The sequence below is a fragment of the Arachis stenosperma genome, chromosome 7 (genome assembly GCF_014773155.1).
Source record: "Arachis stenosperma cultivar V10309 chromosome 7, arast.V10309.gnm1.PFL2, whole genome shotgun sequence".
NCBI lineage: Eukaryota > Viridiplantae > Streptophyta > Magnoliopsida > Fabales > Fabaceae > Arachis > Arachis stenosperma.
The window spans coordinates 17,120,422-17,126,162 of record NC_080383.1 but is presented as its reverse complement, the minus strand read 5'-3'; the positions used below and the strand labels follow the sequence as shown (position 1 = coordinate 17,126,162).

At 36.4% G+C, this 5,741-nt stretch overlaps 1 non-coding gene across 1 annotated transcript; it reads right to left on the bottom strand.

The window, feature by feature from the left end:
• Positions 1–2,205: 2,205 nt before the first annotated feature.
• On the bottom strand, positions 2,206–2,309 carry LOC130942340 (small nucleolar RNA R71). Its single transcript, XR_009070914.1, has one exon. It is a non-coding gene; the product is annotated as a small nucleolar RNA R71 (small nucleolar RNA).
• Positions 2,310–5,741: the final 3,432 nt, after the last annotated feature.

The window sequence follows — 5,741 nt, the reverse complement described above, 5'->3', positions numbered from 1 at the left end:
GACCCAGTACACTTGCTGGTTAGTTGAACGGAGTTGTGTCCACTCGTGCCAATTTCAAATTCCATAAAAGTACAAGGAGTACAACTTAAAGAATATGGATCACAATTTCGTCCACCAAGTTTTTGGCACCGTTGCCGGGGATTGTTCGAGTATGGACAACTGACGGTTCATCTTGTTGCTCAGATTAGGTAATTTTCTTTTCAAAAAGTTTTCTAAAATCTTTCAAAAATATTTTTTTATTATTTTCGTTTTTTTTAATATAATTTTCGAAAAAAAATAATAAAAATACTAAAAAATCATAAAATCATAAAAAACAAAAAATATTTTGTGTTTCTTGTTTGAGTCTTGAGTCAATTTTTAAGTTTGGTGTCAATTGCATGCTTTAAAAATTTTTCTTGCATTTTTCGAAAATTCCATGCATTCATAGTGTTCTTCATGATCTTCAAGTTGTTCTTGATAAGTCTTCTTGTTTGATCTTGATGTTTTCTTATTTTGTGTTGTTTGTTGTTTTTCATATGCATTTTTTGTTTGTTAGAGTCCATGCATTAAAGATTTCTAAGTTTGGTGTCTTGCATGTTTTCTTTGCATCAAAAATTTTTCAAAATTATGTTCTTGATGTTCATCATGATCTTCAAAGTGTTCTTGGTGTTCATCTTGACATTCATAGCATTCTTGCATGCATTCATTGTTTTGATCCAAAAATTTCATGCATTAAGTATTTTTGTTGTTTTTCTCTCTCATAATTAAAAAGTCAAAAAATCAAAAATATATCTTTTCCTTATTTCCCTCCAAATTTTCGAAATTTTGGGTTGACCAGGTCAAAAATTTTTAAAATTAGTTGTTTCTTACAAGTCAAGTCAAAATTTCAAATTTTAAAAATCTTATCTTTTCAAAATCTTTTTCAAAAATCATATATTTTTCATTTTTTTTATTATTTTCGAAAATTTTAAAAATTATTTTTCAAAAATCTTTTTCTTAGCTTTTATATCTAATTTTCGAAAATTAGCTAACAATTAATGTGATTGGTTCAAAAATTTGAAGTTTGTTACTTTCTTGTTAAGAAATGTTCAATCTTTAAATTCTAGAATCTTATCTTGTAGTTTCTTGTTAGTTAAGTCATTCTAAAAAATTAAATCTTTTTCAAAATATCTTTTTCTTAAAACTTTTATCTTATCTTTTTATCTTATCCTTTTCAAAATTTTATATTTTTCAAAATTTGATTTCAAAATATCTTATCTAACTTCTTTTCTTCTTATCTTTTTAAAATTTAATTTCAATATCTTTTTCAATCAACTAACTAACTTTTTGTTTGTTTCTTATCTTTTTCAAAACCACCTAACTACTTCTCCCTCTTCAATTTTCGAAAATATCTCTCTCTTTTCAAAAATTCTTTTTAATTAACTAAATGTTTCATATTTTAATTTTAATTACAACTTATCTCTAATTTTCGAAAATCACTAACCCCTTTTTAAAATTATTTTCGAAATTCTCTTTCTCTTTTCTTCTTATATTTAATTATTTATTTACTAATACTTCTCTTCACCTCTCTTCATCCAAAATTCCGAATTCTTCTTCATTCTTCTACTCCCTTCTTTTTCTACTAACATAAAGGAATCTCTATACTGTGACATAGAGGATCCCTCTTTCTTTTCTTGTTTTCTTCTCTTTCATATGAGCAGGAACAGGGATAAAGGCACTCTTGTTGAAATTGATCCAGAACCTGAAAGGACTTTGAAGAGAAAATTAAGAGAAGCTAAATTGCAACAATCCAGAAACAACCTTTCAGAAATTTTTGAACAAGAGAAGGAGATGGCAGCCAAAAATAATAATAATGCAAGGAGAATTCTTGGTGACTTTACAAAGCCAACGTCCAAGTTTGATGGAAGAAGCATCTCCATTCCTGCCATTGGAGCCAACAACTTTGAGCTGAAACCTCAGCTAGTTGCTTTAATACAACAAAACTGCAAGTTTTATGGACTTCCATCTGAAGATTCTTATCAGTTTTTAACTGAGTTCTTGCAGATCTGTGAGACTGTAAAGACGAATGGAGTTGATCCTGAAGTCTACAGACTCATGCTTTTCCCTTTTGCTGTAAGAGACAGAGCTAGAATATGGTTGGATTCACAACCTAAGGATAGCCTGGACTCCTGGGATAAGCTGGTCACTGCCTTCTTAGATAAATTCTTTCCTCCTCAAAAGCTGAGCAAGCTGAGAGTGAATGTTTAAACCTTCAAACAAAAAGATGGTGAATCCCTCTATGAAGCTTGGGAAAGATACAAGCAGCTGACCAAAAGATGTCCATCTGACATGTTTTCAGAATGGACCATATTGGATATATTCTATTATGGTCTATCTGAATTTTCGAAAATGTCATTGGACCATTCTGCAGGTGGATCTATTCACCTGAAGAAAACGCCTGAAGAGGCTCAAGAACTCATTGACATGGTTGCAAATAACCAATTCATGTACACTTCTGAGAGGAATTCCGTGAACAATGGGATACCTCAGAAGAAAGGAGTTCTTGAAATTGATACTCTGAATGCCATATTGGCTCAGAACAAAGTGTTGACTCAACAGGTCAACATGATCTCTCAAAATCTGAATGGATGGCAACATGCATCCAACAGTACTAGAGAGGCAGCTTCTGAAGAAGCTTATGATCCTGAGAACCCTGCCATGGCAGAGGTTAATTACATGGGTGAACCTTATGGAAACACTTATAACCCATCATGGAAAAATCATCCAAATTTCTCATGGAAGGATCAACAAAAGCCTCAACAAGGCTTTAACAATGGTGGACGTAATAGGCTGGGCAATAGCAAGCCATATCCATCATCTTCTCAGCAACAGACAGAGAATTCTGAACAAAACACTTCTAATTTAGCCAATGTAGTCTCTGATCTGTCAAAGGCCACTTTCAGTTTCATGAGTGAAACAAGATCCTCCATTAGAAATCTGGAGGCACAAGTGGGCCAGCTGAGTAAGAAATTCATTGAAACTCCTCCCAGTATTCTCCCAAGCAATACAGAAGAGAATCCAAAAGGAGAGTGCAAAGCCATTGACATAGTCAATATGGCCGAATGCACAAGGGAGGAGGAGGACAAAAATCCTAGTGAGGAAGACCTCCTGGGACGTCCCTCAAGCAAGAAGGAATTTCCTATTAAGGATCCAAAGGAATCTGAGGCTCATATAGAGACCATAGAGATTCCATTAAATCTCCTTCTGCCATTCATGAGCTCTGAAGACTATTCTTCCTCAGAAGAGGATGAAGATGTAATTGGAGAGCAAGTTGCTCAATATTTAGGAGCTATCATGAAGCTGAATGCCAAGTTATTTGGTAATGAGACTTGGGAAAGTGAACCTCCCTTGCTCATTAATGAACTGGATACTTAGATTCAGAAAATTCTACCTCAAAAGAAACAAGATCCTGGCAAGTTCTTAATACCTTGTACCATAGGCACCATGATCTTTGAAAAAGCTCTGTGTGATCTGGGGTCAGGGATAAATCTTATGCCACTCTCTGTAATGGAGAAGCTGGGGATCATTGAGGTACAACCTGCCTTGTTCTCATTACAATTGGCAGACAAGTCATTGAGACAAGCTTATGGAATAGTAGAGGACGTGTTAGTAAAGGTTGAAGGCCTTTACATCCCTGCTGATTTCATAATCTTAGACAATAGGAAGGAAGAGGATGATTGCATCATCCTTGGAAGACCTTTCCTAGCCACAGCAGGAGCTGTGATAGATGTCAACAGAGGTGAATTAGTTCTTCAATTAAATGGAGACTACCTTGTGTTTAAGGCACATGGCCATCCCTCTGTGACAGAAGAGAGTAAGCATGAAGAGCTTCTCTCAGTTCAGAGTCAAGAAGAGCCCACACAGTCAAACTCTAAGTTTGGTGTTGTGAGGCCACAACCAAACTCTAAGTTTGGTGTTAAGACCCCATATCCAAACTCTAAGTTTGGTGTTGGCAACTATACAACATTGACCTGATCACCTTGTGGCTTCATGAGAGCCACTGTCAAGCTATTGACATTAAAGAAGCGCTTGTTGGGAGGCAACCCAATTTTATTTATCTAATTTTTATTTTATTTTATTGTTATTTTGTGTTTTATTAGGTACATGATCATGAGGAGTCACGAAAAAATCATAAAAATTAAAAACAGAGTTAAAAACAGCAGAAGAAAAAATTTACACCTTGGAGGACGCACAGGCTGGCGTTCAACGCCAGTAAGATGCATCTGGCTGGCGTTCAACGCCAGAACAGAGCATCATTCTGGCGCTGAACGCCAGAAACAAGCAACATTCTAGCGCTAAACGCCAGGAATGTGCCCAGAGAGGAAAAACTGGCGCTGAACGCCAGTAACAAGCATGAAACTGGCGTTCAACGCCAGAAACACGCTTTACATGGGCGTTGAACGCCCAGAATGTGCACCAATGGGCGTTTAAACGCCAGAATGGTGTGCAAAGGCATTTTACATGCCTATTTGGTGCAGGGATGGAATTCCTTGACACCTCAGGATCTGTGGACCCCACAGGATCACCTCAGGATCTGTGAACCTCACAGGATCCCCACCTACCTCGCCCTCTCTCTCTCCATTCATGGTCATCCCTTCTGTTTTTCATTCACCACCCACATTTATCCACTCTTCCCCATACACCCCACCTACCTTTCGAATTCAACTTCTCCTTCCCACCCAATCCCACCCATATAGCCGAATCCATCTCCCCTCACTCTCCTCCATTTTCTTCTTCTTCTTCTTCTTCTCTTCTTTCTTCTCTTGCTCGAGGGCGAGCAATATTTTAAGTTTGGTGTGGTAAAAGCATAGCTTTTTTGCTTTTCCATTACCATTAATGGCACCTAAGGCCAGAGAAACCTCAAAGGGAAGACAAAAGCTTCCACCTCTGAGTCATGGGAGATGGAAAGACTCATATAAAGCCGTCATAGCTCAGTGGTAGAACATGTGGCTGCAAATCAAGAGATCCCTGAGACACCTCAGGGGATAAGTTGTCCTCCACACAAATATTGGAAGCAACTAAGGGTAGAAACACCAAAATTACTAGGAATCATTCAACAGAAGCAAGGAAGAGACATAGAGGAGCTCAAAAAGCACCATTGGACCTTCAAGAAGGCGCCACCTTCACTCAGGTGGATTCATTCCTTGTTCTTATTTCTTTCTGCTTTTTGGTTTTTTATGCTGTGTTTATCTATGTTTTGTGTCTTTAGTTCATGATCATTAGTATGTAACCATGCCTTAAAGCTATGAATAAAATCCATTAATTCTCCACCTCTCTTAAATGAAAAATGTTTTAATTCAAAAGAACAAGAAGTACATGAATTTCGAATTTATCCTTGAATTTAATTTAATTATATTGATGTGGTGACAATACCTTTGTTTTCTGAATGAATGCTTGAACAGTGCATATGTCTTTTGATCTTGTTGTTTATGAATGTTAAAATTGTTGGCTCTTGAAAGAATGATGAACAAAGAAAAATGTTATTGATGATCTGAAAAATCATGAAATTGATTCTTGAAGCAAGAAAAAGCAGTGAACAAGAAGAAAATGGCGAAAAAAAAAGAAGGAGCAGTAGAAAAAGCCAATAGCCCTTAAAACCAAAAGGCAAGGGTAAAAAGGATCCAAGGCTTTGAGCATCAATGGATAGGAGGGCCCAAGGAAATTAAATCCAGGCCTAAGCAGCTAAATCAAGCTGTCCCTAACCATATGCTTGTGTCATGAAG